Source organism: Triticum dicoccoides, chromosome 4A (assembly GCF_002162155.2).
Source record: "Triticum dicoccoides isolate Atlit2015 ecotype Zavitan chromosome 4A, WEW_v2.0, whole genome shotgun sequence".
Taxonomy (NCBI): domain Eukaryota; kingdom Viridiplantae; phylum Streptophyta; class Magnoliopsida; order Poales; family Poaceae; genus Triticum; species Triticum dicoccoides.
In genome coordinates, this window is record NC_041386.1 from 49,868,319 (window position 1) to 49,877,054 (window position 8,736).

Here is an 8,736-nt window from a genome sequence, read left to right on the forward strand (position 1 = left end):
AACAGGACCCCGTGGTGTGGAGGGCTGGATGAACAGTAGATGGTGGAGGGGTGGTTGAACAGGACCCCGTGGTGTGGAGGGCTGGATGAAAAGTAGACGATGGAGGGGTGCCCGTGGAGGGGTGGTTGAACAGGACCCCGTGGTGTGGAGGGCTAGATGAACAGTAGACGGTGGAGGGGTGGTTGAACAGTAGCCGGTGGAGTAGCGCGCGGTGGAGGCTGGATGAACAGGAGCCCGTGGAGGCTGGAGGAGGTCGACGATGGAGATGAACAGTATCCCGTGGAGTCTCGTTTGCGGTACGACACACCCCTCCCGATGAACATGACCCCTGTTTCGACCATAGCGCTCCAACACAAGTCTGTTTCCTCCGTTTTGCGGTACGCCACACCCCTCCCAATCAACAGGACCCCCGTTTCGACCGTAGGAGGTCCGTTTCCTCCGTTTTGTGGTACGCCAGACCCCTCCCAATGAACAGGATCCCGTTTCGAACGTGTCCGGTCGAACACAAGGCCGTTTCCTCTGTTCTGCGGTACGCCATGCCTCATTTCCATCGCCTGTTCCGTCCAAGCCCTCCCGATGAACACGACGCATTCTGTTTCCTCCCCATGAACATGACGCATTTTGTTGCCTCCCCATGAACACGACGACGACGCTGTTTCTCCGTTCCGACCCAGCAATGTACACGAGCCCTGGCCGTACGTATGCGCGAGTAGGCGTTCGAGACCCCGCCCGTATGTACACATACGTGGCCGTATTTTATTTCTTGCACCCTGGCCATTGTACGTACGTGTACATGCTACGTGCGCGCCTCTACTACTACACGTGCGCGCCTCTACTACGACACGTGTGCGCCTCTACATCGACCAGTATGTACGTACACGTTCGCGACCAGAATGACAACGCTACGTACACTTCGACCAGGTGGGTCCCGACTGTCAGGCACTTCCTTGCCTGCGAAGATGTAGCTGGTGGGTCCCAGCAGTCAGGGGGGCGAAATACGATGGTCCGTCTGGTGGGTCCCCGCTGTTAGGTGGAGGAATAATTGTTTTGCACGTAATAAGGAGGCACTTCCTTACTGCGGCCGTGGACCCAGCTGTCAGCCTCTCCATGTACAGTCCACGTCCGATGGAAGCCGTTCGTTGACCACGTTGACCACACCGTGCCGAGAGCACCAGGGCGGTGGACGACAGAGAGGCCTAGGAAGGGGACGACACAGAGCCACGGAAGACGCGGCAGTGGATGCCCACGCGTAGAGGAGTACGAGGGCACTAGTTCGCTGCGTTGTGAGGCTGCCATCGCCGCAGAGTAACAGGGGGTGTGGGTGAGTAGAGGAATGGCCTGGCCAGCGGTGGGAGTAGTAGGGTGCGGTGAGGCCTCCGCCGCATCGCAGCCGGCCACGGGAGGCAGGAGCACGAGGCACGACAGGCGCTGGTTTGGGCGGCTGGAGCAAGAAGACCAGAGGTTGAAGAAGCACTACGGCCGTTGGATGGACATCGTACGGTCACTGGAGCTAGAATCGTGCATATTGACTAAGTTGACAAAGCCCTCCGTCCCCGTCAACTTAGTAGGCCCACAAGTCAGCCTGCCACTATACTGGGTCCCAGCTAACAGGGGGAGTATTCATTTTTTTGTGCGTAATAAAGAGGCACTTCCTTGCGTGCGAAGATATAGCTGGTGGGTCCGAGCTGTCAGCGGCGGTAATGTTTTTTTCGCGAAATACAGAGGCCCTTTCGGTGGGTCCCTAATGTTAGGTGGAGGAATCATTATTTTGCCGTAATAAGGAGGCATTTCCTTGCGTGCAGCCGTGGACCCAGCTATCGGCCTCTCCACGTACAGTCCACTTCAGATGCATGTCGGTCGTTGACCATGTTGACCAGGCCACGCAGAGAGCACTAGGGCGGTGGACGACGGCGAGGCCTAGGAAGGGAATGACACGGAGGCAGGGAAGACTCGGCAGTTGTTTCCCACGCGGAGGGGAGTACGATTGTATGAGGGTTTACTGGTTCGTCTGCCATTGCCGGAGAATAACAGCAGGTGTGGGTGAGTAGAGGGATGGCTAGGCCAGCGATGGGAGTACGGTGGGGCGGTGAGGCCTGCGCGGCAGCACAGCTAGCCGCGGGGAGGAGGGAGCAGGCAGTCCCGCCGGTGCTTGTTTGAGCGGTTGGAGCAGGAAGAGCAGAGATTGAAGAAGCACGACGACCATTGGATGGACATCCAACAGTCACTGCTTGTGCGTCAACCTTTTTTTAGGAAAGCCTCAAATCTGTGGAAAACAGCATACAACCCATCTGCCATTATTTCTAATAATTTTCAGCCCATTTGCTAATTCTTAAGGTTTTTTTTGGAGCCCATATTCTTTTTGTTAGCATTACAGCCCAAATGTGGCCACGGTTAAAAAATTATACGAAATTTTGCATATTTCGGTGCGGTCTGAACTGTTTTTAATCTCGAAATTTGGACTCACATTCAAACTGATTTTAAAAATAAATGTACATCAATATAAAATCCAACAAATTCTCCACGCATAAAAATAAATGTAATTTAAAATCTTGAAATGAAAAAAAGATATTTGAAACTAATTGCCGGTTTGATGTGTTTTAAAAATGTACAACCCATTTCTCATTACTGATGGGCCATTTTCTTGGCCAGCCGAATGAAAGCTCTCCTCGTCTTGAAAGATTTGCAGCCCAACAGGCCTGACAAAGCGACTTACTTGGCAAATCACAAAAAAACTAGGCCGTGGCCGTGGACCCAGCTGTCAGCCTCTCCACGTACAGTACTCTTCCGATGGAAGTCGTTCCTTGACCACGTTGACCACGCCGCGTGGAGAGCACCACGGCGGTGGGCGACGGCGAGGCCTAGGAACGGGACTACGCGGCAGTGGAAGCCCGCGCGGAGAGGAGTACGCGGGTTCACTGGTTCGGCTGCCATCGCCGCAGGGCCTGGCCAGCGGTGGGAATAGTAGGGGGCGGTGAGGCCTCCGTGGCAGTACAGCCGGCCACGGGAGGCAGGAGCATGCGGCACGACCGGCGCTGCTTTGGGCGGCTGGAGCAAGAAGACCAGAGGTTGAAGAAGCACTATGTCCGTTGGATGGACATCGTACGGTCACTGGAGCTAGGATCGTTCATATTGATTAAGTTGACAAATCCCTCCGTCCCCGTCAACTTTGTTGGCCAACAAGTCATCCTCCCACTATGGTGGGTCCCAGCTAGCAGGGGGTATTCATTTTTTGTGCGTAATAAGGAGGCACTTCCTTGCGTGCGAAGATATAGCTGGTGGGTCCGACATGTCAGCGGGGGGAACATTTTTTCACGAAATACAGAGGCCCTTCCGGTGGGTCCCAGCCGTCAGGTGGAGGAATCATTATTTTGCGCGTACAGTCCATGGCCGATGGATGTCATTCGTTGACCAAGTTGACCACGCCACGCCGAGAGCACCATGGCGGTGGACGACGGCGAGGCCTAGGAAGGGAATGACACGGAGCTAGGGAAGACTCGTCAATGGTTGCCCACGCGGTGGGGAGTACGAGGGTTTACTGGTCCGGCTGCCGTCGCCAGAAAATAATAGGAGGTGTGGGTGAGTAGAGGAATGGCCTGGCCAGCAATGAAGTAGGGTGGGGCGGTGCGGCCCGTGCGGCAGCACAGCCGGCCACGGGAGGCGGGAGCAGGTAGTCCCACCGGAGCTGGTTTGGGCGGCTGGAGCAAGAAGATCAGATATTGAAGAAGCAGCACGGCCGTTGGATTAACATCCAGCGGTCACTACTACTAGAATCATTTGTGGATTAAGTTGACAAAGCCAAAGTACACGTCAACCTAGTAGACCCACAAGTCAGCCTCCAAATCTGTCCCAAACAGCATACAACCCAAAATTTCTAGCCAGATTCAAATTAATTTTAAATCTAAATATACCTTAATTTAAATTCAATGAAATTTTACCCGCACAAAAACAATGAAATTTAAAATATCAAAATCCGAAAGAAAACAGTATTTTGGAACTAATTGTCTGTTTGCTGTATTTTTTCATTTTACAGCCCATTTATTATTACTTATAGCCCATTTCTTATTACTTATAGCCCATTTCTTATTACTTATAGCCCATTTTCTGGGCAAAATGCATCCCTCCTCATCTTGAAAGATTTCCGGCCCAGCAGGGCGTAGAAAAGCAAGTAGGCCTACGTTGGTTATTCTGCAAAAAACAAAATAGCTGGCTAGCAATTTTCAGAAAGAAAAAAAACAAACTGGGCTGGCCATGTGCTAAACATATGAAATAAAAGCCTGGGCTAGACGGGCCACTGGTCCCGTACAACCCAGTTGATACCCTTCTCCGTCCCGAAAAAACAAAATTACTGCGCACGCTGCTGGGTCCCTACTGCCATCCTCACCATGTACAATCATCTCCTTATTCCTCTCGGTTGTTGACCATGTTGACAACACCGGAGGGCGCAGCCGCGGCGAGCGAACCAAGGCGGAGGACGATGGTGAGGCCTCGGATGGGAACGAACAGGAGCCGAGGTAGATCACAACCAGCCATGGGAGGCGGGAGCAAGCGGTCCCGCCGGCGCTGGTTTGGCTTTGGCGGCTCGAGGAAGAAGAGACTGAAGAAACGCGGGAGACATTGAATGTCAATCCAACGGTCAAGGTTGGCACAATCATTTTGTTGACTAAGCGGACACCAAGTAGCATACTTTTTTATATATAGGAAGAAAACTGCAAGGAAAATGCGTTCGTCTGCCGTCCTCCTCACAGGGAACGTTCGCCACATAAGTGACTAGCACCCTTGGTTTTCAACCGAGAGGTCTTGGGTTCAAGTCCTAGGAACTCTCAATTTTGTCCTCCTTCCTTCCTCGCAAAAAAGGGAAAGAAAATCAAAGACTTGGGAAGGCGTACAGAACAAGCTAGTGTACCAGTAATGAGACGTTGCCGAGTTTTAGAAAAAAAGAAAGACGTGCTCCTATAGCTGGTTCGAATCCAAACCTAGACTATGACTATATATGGTGCTATGCTACTCTGCAAGTAATGAAACTGACATATCCAACATTCGCTTCTCCTCTTCTCTACTTACTCTGCCTAGCATCAGAAGCTCTGGCCGCAGCAACCATGTCCGCTGGCTGCTCATCCACCTGCTCTTCAGTAGGCAACAACCAGATACGCACCAAGTCGCAACCCGTACCATCGCCTGTGGGTCTCATCACACCCTCGCCGGCACGCGCACCGCAGCCGATTGCTCATCGCAACCCGCTGCCGTTGGTGTGGTGCCACTGCTGCAAATCACGCGGAGTCATCCGTCGTGTCTCAACCACAATCCGCAACCCTGGCCGAGTCTTCTACAAATGGCTGAATCATGGGGTAATAATATGTTTAAGTGTTGTTCTGCTGCTTTCAGTTGCTGATTTTTTAATAGTTTGGTTGATGATCTACCAATTTGATTCATGCAGAAAAGGGAAGATTCATGTGATTTGTATTTCTGGGAAGTTGCTGATGTGGGGTAATGCAACTACGCTGATTATTTGGTTAGCCAAGGAATCCCAATACCAGTAGGTTGGGGTGTTGGACAAGTAACTGAAGGAACGACAGAAGAGGAAGATGCAGAGCAGAAGCTTAAAGATGCAGTTCCTCTGATCATGGCCAAGCAACAGCTACTGAACGGCCTTGCCAGCAATGAGGAGATGAAAGAGCTTGTGAAGATAATGGGCAAAATCGATGTGCTCTGTAGGATGATTGTCTCTTTATTTGCAGTGTATGTAGCACTCGTGATGTATTCAGTGGCTACGACATGAGCACTTTGCTGAAACTAGTAATGAATGGAACCTGTGTAGCAGGCTGGGCGTAGTGTTGTGAACATCTAATGATTTCTATTAACGTAAATCAGGGGGTATCCCCTTTTGCTCATATAAATAAATAAATAGCAGAGGCCCTGTCGGGTCAGCTTTGTTCTCATTCAAAGACATCGAGCAAATTACAGTCCAACATCAAACTATGTCATCAAATTCAAGTTTCATAGCCAAATGTGAGTACAAGTAAACAACAATATCATCATGTTTTAGTTGTCATACAATCACCAAATACAAATCAGCATACATAACAAGTGATGTTCTCATAGCAAAATACTAAACAACATGTTCATCAGGTTTCAATTGTCATAGAAAACACAATTTCACATAGTAGATAAAAAACGTCTTCTGACAGGCAAATACGACAAAAGCAATGTAATCATCATCCGCAGCGGCAGCATCAACATCTTCCCATGTGTATCAGTTTGAATCGTAATTCCCCATGGTGTCATCTTCTTCTTCATCCTCAACATCCTCGAACGTTGGCTTCTTCTTGATCAACTCTTGTATGTCCACAGCATGACAGACAATCTTTTCGCTGGCGTCATTGACGTGATAGTTCTCAAAGATATTAGGAACATCTGTGTTATCTTGTACATCAGGAGCAGTGTAAGCATCATCTTGTTGTGCAACTTCATTAAACGAATTCCTCTGCTCAAACCTTTGCAATACTCTCCAGTCATCGCTACGTGCAAATGTGTCTTCCAAGAAAAATATCTGTGTTGCTTGATTTACCAAAATAAAAGGCTCGTTGGTCTAGTACGCCGCCTTGACATTGATGGATTTGAAATAATCATCAGCTCTGGGTTTTGCGATCCTGGAAAACAGGTTATACCAACGATAGCACAACAGAACCACACACCGATGATCCTCGAAACTGGAGATATACTGCAACTGAATAATGTCTGTTATGTTAGCATACATTTTAGTTGTCTCTTTGTCATACGTATCCGTGCTCATGATGACACTGTTTTGTGTCTTCCTTTCTTCGTCTCGTGCAAGGGTGTTGTAGCGCACATCTCCAACAATGCAAAGATTCATAATGTCTTACCCGAGTATCAGGACCCATTGCTAGTGAGTAAAGGGCATCATCAACTGCCTGCCCATCCTTCCGCATCTTCTTAACCTATGGTTAGAAAATAGACAAGCTGATCATCTTATGTACTCAATATATTAAAAAATCTGACAGTGCACTTCAAAAGCTTACATGGTTCTTGAACCATTTCGCAAATCCTGCCATAACCAGTTTGTCAATGTTTCTTGGATTTTGCGGTAGTAACTCCTCTTTGTAGATGCTGCACAACATAGTGATCGCGTCAAACATCTAAATATATAAGAATGTGCTGCAAGTTTAGTAGTTACGATGTATAAGCTGCAGTACTGCACTTACTTGATATAAGGTAGTATCTCAGGACAGTTATTCAACACATACCAAACCATTTTGTCCAAATCCTTAGGTTTGTCCTCTTGTCGACTCTTCCCTGTAACTCGAACAGAATAATCGAAAACATTGAGCCCGAGATTGTCTTCACCCACCTCTTTGCTAAGCTGATCAGCTGTTTCAATGTATTTTGAGCAGAATGTCAACGCTTCTATAGCAATGCAGGCCTCTGCAATGGAACCCTCGGGTCTAGCTCTGTTCCTAACATAGCCCTTGAAAGTGCCTAGCTGCCTTTCAATAGGGTACATCCAGCCATACTGTACTGGACCTCTAAGTAGTGCCTCATCAGGTAGATGAACAACCAAATGCACCATCACATCAAAGAAGGCTGGAGGATATATCTTCTCAAGGTCACATATGATAGTTGGTATCCTGTCTCTAAGACGCTCCAAAGCATCTATCCTGATATTCCTACTGCAGAGTTCCCTGAAGAATTGTCCCAACTCTGCAACTGCTCTGTATAAGTCAGGGCGGCCCAATCCTATAAGGATAACAGGTAAAAACCCTTTGAAGTAGGACGTGGCAGTCATGAGTTTTCAACCCTTGTACCTTGTTTCCATCTGCACTGACTCTCCTGTCAGGGTTGGAAGCAAATCCAAGTGGGAATCTCACACGTGACAGGACCTCATAGAATCTTTTCTTTTTACCTTGTCCAAGACGTACACAGCTGGTGCCATATCCCGTGGTTTACCTTCATCTTGCACCTGCAAATCCTTTCTGATACCCAGGTGTGTCAAATCAATCCTAGATTTTAAGGTATCTTTCGTCTTGCTTTCAATATTAAGAAGTGTGCCGATAATGCTGTCACATATATTTTTCTCGATGTGCATCACATCAAGATTATGCCTTAGATCTAAATCTTTCCAATACCCCAAGTCCCACAAAGTGGACCTGCGGGTAAACAATAATCTCTCTTCTACCCTACCACACTTCCTTCTCCCGCTACCATTACCAGGATGGTTTCCTAGTGTAATATGCCTGACCTTCTCTAATTCCACTTGCAACTCATCGGCGGTGAGCCTCTTTGGCGCATCACGGTTTTCATGCTTTGCATTGAACACATGTCTTCGGTATTTTCTAGGATGCGGCTTGTCCTTGGCAAGGAAATGATGGTGTCCAATGTAACAGATCTTGCTAAGTATTGCGTATGACAGCGGATTCCTGTCACAACGAACACATGCATTGTAACCATGTGTCGTTCGCCCTGACATAGTGCCCAAAGCCGGATAATCATGGATGCACCAAATTATAACAACACGCAGAAAGAAATCAGCTGGTGGGCTGCTATATAGGTCTCGAGTGAGAACACCCTTCCATAGCTGTTGAAGTTCCTCCACAAGAGGCTCCATGAACAAATCAAAATCCTTTCCAGGACTTTTTGGACCTGGGATGAGCAAGGCCATCATGTAGTTTGATTCTTCGGTGCAGACATTTGGAGGCATGTTGTAAGGGATAACAAGCACTG